The sequence below is a fragment of the Equus asinus genome, chromosome 20 (assembly GCF_041296235.1).
Source record: "Equus asinus isolate D_3611 breed Donkey chromosome 20, EquAss-T2T_v2, whole genome shotgun sequence".
Lineage (NCBI taxonomy): Eukaryota > Metazoa > Chordata > Mammalia > Perissodactyla > Equidae > Equus > Equus asinus.
In genome coordinates this window covers 35,265,389-35,274,554 of record NC_091809.1, presented here as the reverse complement: position 1 = coordinate 35,274,554, position 9,166 = coordinate 35,265,389, and positions in this window count along the sequence as shown.

Below are 9,166 nucleotides of genomic sequence, written 5' to 3'. Positions count from 1 at the left end.
TTTGGGGGTAAACATAAATGTGATTCCCAAACATTTGTTTTAATAAAAATACTTTGGTGGTTTTTTTCTTCCTACCTTAGGCAAACATTATTGAAGGTTAATAATGTTAACCAACGTTAACCACTACAGGTTAAACTCTACCTTATATCCTACTTTGAGAGTCATCAAGATTGTGGAGCTCTCGTTTCAGAGCTATGACTGTCCCCCAATGACCTGTGTCATCCAAGATAGATTTGGAGGTGAGTGCATGTGATAGAAAATTCAGTTCTGTGATGATAAATGTAGAAGTGAAAATGCAAACCCCTTGCTTTGAGTCAGATTGATTCATTCATCACTGATAATAACAGCAATATATATCGGCACAGCACCTACAGTTTTCCAAGCTGTACTTATTGTTGTGTTATACAACCCTCCCAACAAAGTAGGGAGGTGTTTTATTATTCTGTCATAGTCTATCCCTTATGGATGGAGAGACTAGAATTTGGAAACATTATGCAATTTGCCAAAGGACAAATGGAAAACAAGTTTGGAAACTTGCATGGTGTGGCAGAAGGTGTTCTGGCTCCAGCCGGGACTTGGGTTGATTCCTGGTTCCTCTACTTATTAGCTTTGTGATCTTTAACCATAACAGCCTGTATGAAAAATATTTATTTAGTGCTTACCACATGCTAGTCATGTTCTAAGCATTTGGCATGTCTTGTACTATTTAATCTTCCTGAGAGTTCATGAAGTAAGTTCCATCATTATCCCCACTGACAGCTGAGGAAACTGAAACACAAAGGGATGAGACACTCACCCAGAATTTTTCTAACTGATAAGTTTGAAAAAACAGGATTTGAACCCAAGTAATCTGACACCAGAGTTTAGGCTTCTAACTGTTACGAAATACTGTTTCCCTGCTAGGTTAGTTTATTTCTCTTACCTTCAATTTTCTCATCTATAAAACAGAGGGAATGGTATCTACTTCTCAGGATTGTTATGAAACTTAGAAATAACGTCCATCAGATATTTAATAATATACCTGGCACATTGAAAACTCTTACTAAGTTTTCAGATTTTACTAACCTACACAATATTTTCCATGATATCCTATGAAGGACTTCTTATCCTGAACCATATATGGGTCCATAAATGAGCTATAGAGAAAGAGCAGTCCCTCTGAAATAGCAGCCAAAGTTCTGTGTGTGTATGTGTGAATATGCATACATTTTTCTGCAGAAACTGCCTGTAGTTTTCATCAGACTCTTAAAAATATCCATGACCCCCCCCCAAAACAATAGCACCACTGTCAGATAATTTTGAGAAAATTCATACACTCTCTGCCTCTATTTTTACATGTGGAAAATTATTTTCTTCAGTCAATATCCTCAGCAGAAACGAATTTACCACTTCAACTTAGTGTTATCCAACTTTTAAGCACAGGTTACAGTACAATCTATTTATCTAGATGGATATGATAGAGTTTGAGAGTTTGAGGAAAGGAATTTTTGCACATCTTGCCTTCCATATTCTCCACTGGCTTTGTTTGAGGTTGGAGAAAAGTTTTCACAAGCATGTGTGAGTGCGTGTGTTTACAGGCCATCAGAGTGAGTGATTCCTGTGAAGCAGGCTGAGAGCCTGGCCTCTGTTGGCTGCCCTCCACTTATCTGAAAGCAATGTGTGTGTTTATCCTCTTCCCTAATTAATCTCATCCCAGCAAACAGCAGACTACCACAAGCAGCTTACGTCTCACGACATTTGACAACCATGTGCTACGCTGGTGAGTCCTTGTGGCACTTGCTTTGTTTGTCACCAGAGCAGTGGCCACCCCAGTCTGCCAGAGACTGTGCCCCCATTGGGCTTTGCCGGGCTGATGATGAAAAGTGGGCATCAAGCGAGTACACTGGCCCTGCAGCAAAGAGCAAAGGGAATGGACGGAGCTGGAGTCCGAAACCTCACACTGACAAAGGACAGCAGAGGCATCTGATGCTAATTTTTATGAGATTTACAAACAATTCAAACCAATCCAGTCCTATTTTTGGTGAAGAAGTTGGTGGTGTAATTACAAAGGGCCTTATTTCATAAATCACCTCCTCTGAGAATGCCAGAGTAAACGGCTGATAGAAACAGTGTGAAACTGTGATCCGCCGGCTCGACATTGGCTTTCTCACCTTTTCTTGTCTTCTATTTCTGCTTCTGTCACCACTTCTGCCACTTCCTTCAGCTGGTTCCTTGAGAAAAACAGCTGGGTGTAATGAGCTCAGTGAGCAGAACTAAATATTCCTGGACAAAATCAAATTATGACATCTCCTTGAGTAAATATTCCACGATCCTTCAAAGATTCCAGGGAAGTGTATGTAAGCTCTTCTCCAAACCCCCTTAATCAGAAATATCTAATTTGGGCTTTGCTGTTTCCATGTTTATGCATTTTAACACTAAAATTAGGATTGTTCAAATTTATGTAGCTCCATTTACCAGAGTCTCTGAAGTCATTGTAATCATCTGTAAGTTATGCAAAGGAGGATAGAAAGCGATAATGGTATAACACTTTAAAGGTTTTAAACCACTATCCCTGTTTTCCAATCCACGACATAACGTAACATCCTTTTTACATATAACACCCAAAATTTTTAATAACAATTTAAGACCCAATATTAATCAGAAGAGTCAGTTAACAAAGTTTGGTTTATTCTGAAACTCTAGACAACACTTAATGGAGGTGTGAAAAAAAGCTTCAAATTTATGATCTCCCTTACCTTAAAGAAACTCTCTTCAAATTTGCTTCCCCCTCAAACTACCATCTTACTTCTCACCTTCCGTCCACAGTCACATTTCTTGTTTTCCTCCCAGACATTCCCCAAACGCTTGTAATCTGGGTTCCTCTCTCATCACCTTCAAAATCGGTTTCTTCAAAGTGACCTAGCAATCCGCAAACGCTCTCCTAGTCTCAGCCCTCCTTTCCCTGCTCATCCTCCACAAACCCTCCACCCAGGCAACTTCTCTCACTGCCCTACAGCCTCCCCCTTACTTCCTGTCACCCAGCCCACTACTGGTTTCCCTGCTACTTATTTTGACTTTTCTATCAGCCTGTTTTGTCAAAAGCTTTGCCTTAATCTTACCACCAAATATACTCATTATCTACAGGTTAAGTTTCTTCGTTTATCTACTGCTGTTTATTAAGTGTCCATTAATACCAAGGCTGCTTCCGACAATATGGCAAACTGAGAATCTGAAAACCTCACAGTTACAAAACCCCTATAAACACTGAATAAATATATAAGTAATTGTTTAAATAAGGGGAAAATACCCAAGAGACACGAAAGTCAGAGGAAAATCAAAATCTGTACAAAGGGTGTTAAACAATCCTCAGGCTGTCTTCTCAAGCAAAACCCAAACTCAGTTGTGACCCCTACTGCACAACCTCCACTGACTATGTTATAAAAGCCTCAAACTCGATATGCTGAAAAAAGAGCCAAACATCTTTCTTCCAAAATGTTCCCTCTCATCTGTTCTCAGCCCAAGCAAACAGGATCACAAAGCTTTCAATCAGTCATTGCCATAATTCCTGAGCCATCCTTTCCCTTCCCTCTCCCCAGTTCCTACTGTAACCTGATATGCAGTGTACCCGAGAAGAGTCCTGACATCCATGTGTCTAGAGAATTCATTCCTAATAATTCTTTCCATTTGGTAAGTCCTTATGGCTGGGCTTCTGTCATGGTTGTCTTATGCATTCTCCAAATCCTGTGCTGAGAGCAAAGTCCTTCTGTGCTAAACAGGGACCTGACACTGGCTAATTCTTACCCAACCCTTCCTTGGGGTCTTCTGTACCGCAGCAGCATGACCTCAATGATGCTGCCATGTCATTTTGAGCACTGTCTTTGCCTAAAGATTGCTACTGGTCACACCGAGCCTACAGCTTCAGGTCCCCAGTCCATAGCCCTTAGCCAGCAAATTTAGCAACTTGAAAGACAGCTACTTACGCACTTTGTTGTGTGTGCATAAGGAAGATTTGTCCTGAGCTAAGATGCATTGCCAATCCTCCTATTTTTTGGCCTGAGGAAGATTAGCCCTGAGCTAACACCTGTGTCAATCTTCCTCTGCTTTGTATATGGGATGCCTCCAGAGCATGGCTGACGAGTGGAGTAGGTCCACATCCAAGATCTGAACTCTTCAACCCTGGGCTGCTGAAGCAAAGCTCATGGAACTTTAACCACTGGGCAATGGGGCCAGCCCCCCACACACCTTTTCCTCTCTTCTAAGAGGGAACACTTCCTACCATCTTAAATCCAAATTAAATTCTACTAACCACTGGGACTTAAGTATGTCTGGGCATATATCTGGAAAGCTGGTCTATCTGGTATGATTGTGCCTACCCAAAGTTCATTTGCATGAGGATATAGTGAGCATCTTGGGAGAAAACACATCTCAGGGAAGAAAGGGTTAGTCAGAAAACACAGGCAAAGAGATAAGGCCTTGGACATAGAAAAGGAGCAATGCTGAGTCTAACATAATATCAATTTCCTGTGTCTCCCTCCAAGCGCAGCACTCCATGAAATCCTGTGTGAGCTCCATGAAAATGGGGTGTCACTTACATGGATGAAATGAAGAAGTGCTGGTTAAGGGCTTCTTGTGCTGTGACAGTTACCAGACTCAATCCCTGGTTGCCATCTTATGCATTAAAACTAAAAAGACATCTCAGGCCTGAGGTCAGTGAGAGGGTTGGATGGGAAAGAAGCCATTTATTCTCACAACAATACAATGTCCCAGAGTCCATGGGATGGAAACTCTGGCTTCAATTTCAGCATAGAACAAGAAAGGAAGGAAAGGTCAGGGCGACATGAGATGAAGGAGGATCCAGGCAGAAGCAATAGGCAGAAGAGTAGAGTTTCAAGATATAGATTTTAAACAAGTATTTCAGCTTCAAGTTGTTCTCATTTCCCACCTTTGCACCCACTAGGCCTACATCTCACTAAGATTCACCAGCATCACATTCTCATTGTGCTGTCCCTCCTCCAAGTACGTTATCAGCAAGAAGCTGTGGCAACTAGTGCTAGAGACTTTGCCGTGACAAGTTAATACAACCCACACATACATCCCAGCAATCCCTTTTAGTGTGGCCTGTTCAAGCAACTGAGGATTGCTGAATTATAATTAGCTCCCCTTATTTGTCTTACATGTCTTCCTATTCCTCTTTCCCTTATCTTTATTTTTGTACCATGACCAAATGTGTGTTTTGCAAAGTCTCTGTCCCTTCTACCTCTGTAACAATGTGGACATCCTCATATCTCCTGAGGTGACTCTTGGAAAATCAATATGCCATGAAAGCTACTATGGCATCCTGCTCTAAATAACAAATGAATGAAATGACTCATCTAAAGACCAGTAACTAGTTGGAGACAGAACAGAGTTGATTCTAAATATGTAATTTCTCCCCTTAAGCAAGAGAAAATTGAGCTTATATTGAATTATGTCTACTTGATACTGACAGAATAACTTACTGTGTATTTAACATAGTAGAAATGCTAGATGAATAACAGATGGAGTCATACTGTGACTTCTGGTACCTAACTCCAGAGAATGAAGGGACCCAAGTGTTTCTAAGCACCCTGGACAGTTCCTTTGCTCTCATCAGTTCTACCCCTTGCATCTTCCCATTTGGATAAATGGGCCATATTATCACTACACAGGTTTTTAAGTCATATGTCACAAAGTATCTCAGCTGTCATGTAGCACAACTCTTTTTTTGGGAGGTGAAGAAACTGAGACCCAGGGGTGAATTGCACTGTCCAAGGTCACTACTGTCTTGTCTGAAATTAGTCCAATTCTGAAAGCCTTCTCTACAACATATTGAGGTTTCCTAATTTCCTCTTAATAATTATTTTAAAAATAAGAGAAGCCAATAAAGTTGGGAAACTCTAAACAAATTTATTTGCCAAAGTTAACTTTCTCTCCTCTCTCATTCATCCTCACAATCTGAAAGTGTGGTCTAGAAGAGAGGTGACACTCTTTCCATGGCTAGATGTGGTTAAAACTCTTTCCCTATCTTATTTGTTTGTACTTTTGTTTATTTTTTTCCCATGCCTCTGTAGATGGCTGGGATATGATGTCCATTGTCTCCAAGCAGCATGCCTCACATGCAGGAAATGGGAGATTACATTCCCTTTAAGACATCGTATTACATGTACATAAAATATAGTCAATTCAAAATGCTTTTAACCTAATAATAAATCTTTGAATGCTAATTGTGACTCGATTTCCAGCACACATTAGTATCAATAACTTCATTTTAAAATCACTAGGGCCTTTTGCTGTTGTTTTTGTTGAAAGTTAATGCTGGAGGTGGTGTACCCATGTGAACCTCTAAAAAACTATTTTTATGTAGCATTACTTACACCAATCCATTCTTTCCTTTTTGCATTACTGCTTTTTTTGACAACTTTCCTTTTCAATCAATTTCTATTCATGAATATTAACACACTATGTTTTAGGCTCTGCTAAGGTAAAATACTGTCAAAATAAATATACCTTTCAACAGCCATCTTCATTTCCTCTCTTCCTGTTTTCGTACTGTAATAAAGTTTTTCTTCCCATTCTTTAATGTCCCTGATTTTGACACCTGCTTTTACTTACCATACTTGTACAATAGCAGATTTAGCAATGTGCCTCTTCTAGAACACATCTATTCTCAATTCTTATATCTCCCTCCCAGACTCACCTTTCAGCCTTTCTGATTAACTAAAGTGAAAGCTTGCACCAACCTCTCCCCCACAGCCACACGGCCTTTTTTGTTATCTGGGACCAGAGCTTTTGCAAGAGTTCTTCCTCCTGCCAGAAAGATTGTAACAACAGTTGATTGGCGACAGCTATACATTTCATTTGTATCCCTCTCCATCCTCCATTGCCTCCTTGAATGTGGTTTGGCCATATTGTCATCAACAATATACATTTTTTTGAGCACCAACCCTAATACAGGAACACAAAAGCTATGAGACATGACATATTTACACCACCTAAAGATTACAGGCAGTGTATGAAAAGATAATTCAGTGCGAGGTAATAGAGACTCAAAAATAATTCAGACGATAAGTAATCCATGATGGATAAAAGGCTCAGAGAAATCCTTCCTGGTCAGGTCAGGCTGGAATTGGCCCTGAAAGAAGGAGAGGGCATTGCCAAGTTATTGCACAGGTTATTTACTGATTATAAAAATTTACTTTATCTGATTGATATAAACATGAAATAGATCTATTCAAAAAGAATTTAAAATTTTCCCTTTTAAAGCAAAAATATCACGTATTTGTTCACATTAAAGAAAAAGATTTAAAACTTCTTTATATTAATTTCTGAACATTAGAAAACAAGCAGAGCAGTTATTCTTGGCGTATCTTCACGTACTCTCATCAGTTTCTTAGCCATAGCAGCCTCTAAAACTGTCACAAATATTTTTCTGAAGAATTTATCTGTATTAGAGCAGTACTATTAGTTTCTATTTTGTCTTAAATTTCTTGCAATCTTCTTGAAAGTTGAATTTTTGTTAAATGAATTTGCAATTACTAGCACTGTCGATTTACTCTTCTCTTAGACATATTATTCTTTATTGAGAAAATTCCATAGGTGCTCAGGTGAGGTCAGAGGAAACTCTGATAAGTAAGGGATATTCTTAATTCTAATTCTTTGGAAGAAAATGCACAAATATTTCAGCTCAAAAATCTTAAAAGTTTCCATCTTTTGGTTTCCATCTAAATAACTTTTGTTTATAAATATTTTCATGGGACCAAACTCTTCAAATAAGATGTCTCTATTTACAACATTTTAAATGTTTCACAAAAGGTAAATGCTGCAAAATGGTAAGTCTTCTCAACTTCATTACAAATATAAATACATTGCAAATACAAATATAAATGCATCTAGTTAAAAATAAAAATTCCATTAAAAGAAATCTTTCAAGGTCTCACTGAATTTCAGAATTAAGGCTTATACAGTTTGAGTTCTCGTAGTCTCATTAGATGATAGGCGCCCTACATTGGTATTCAAGATCAATTCTTCTCCTGAATTTGTACTAATTTTCAAAATCTTCCTGCTTGCAGATTTTATTTTTAGTAATTGCAATTTTCAAAAATTTTCAAAAGATATAGTTTTGTGTTGTGCCAATTATTGAAAACTTTAATAAAAGATATCCAAATGATTTGGAAGTAAATGAAATTAAAATCAGAGAACTCATTTACAAAAAAATTTCAATAAATTTATAGGACATATAGGTTGATTTACATAAAGTTTAAATATTTGTAAAATTTGATTGATGACAGCAAAACATATAGTTCTTTTCATTCATAGTTTTTATATTCAACATCAGCTTCAAACAAAAAATTACTTAGTTATTTTAACCATATTTATGAAAATCATTGTAAATGTTATCAGCAATAGTTCTATTTGACTGTAGAATATTGTGGCTTGTTTGGATCGACACAACTTGCATAATGTGCTCCCCACTAATTCCATATACATTTCCACTCCATAGGTTTCAGTGATCATATTATGAGGGTGTGCTCCACCAATATTTGCATTTGTATTATCGTCACAAAGGATATAATTTTGTCTCAATGTTGAAATTTTTAACTGAATTATGATAGTATTGAAAATAACGTCAGAAATTTCACCTTTGAAAGAATGGATTTCCAAAAGCTTTACTTGATTCTATGACTGGGTGAAAACTATTTTTGGTATTATCTTTATGAACTTTCAATTTGAAACATGTGACTCAGCCTTTTCAACCAGAGTTCTTTAAGAGAATTAAGCTCTACTGCTCCAAGGCATCCTTTGTATATAACAGCATGCACATCTGGAATTCTAAGTCTCTCAAATCACTTTGCTGTGTTCTGTGGCTCAGAGAAGAAACTCGGTTGATCATACTAATATAAAACTTGATCGTTTCACTGCTAATGCATATTTTCTTCTGTAAATGGAACCGACACAGGGACAGTAATTACTTCAGTTTTTGTATTATGTACACAAGAAAACTTGGAATAAAAAAATAAGAGAAATAAATTCAGAACGGTCATTTAAAAAATGTACATGAAGAGTCAAGCTCCACATTATTATATGTAAATGTGCCTTCTAAAAACTGCCCATGTTAAGTCATTGCCTTCTGGCACAGTCCTCTTAAACTACTAATTTTCAAGAGGATACT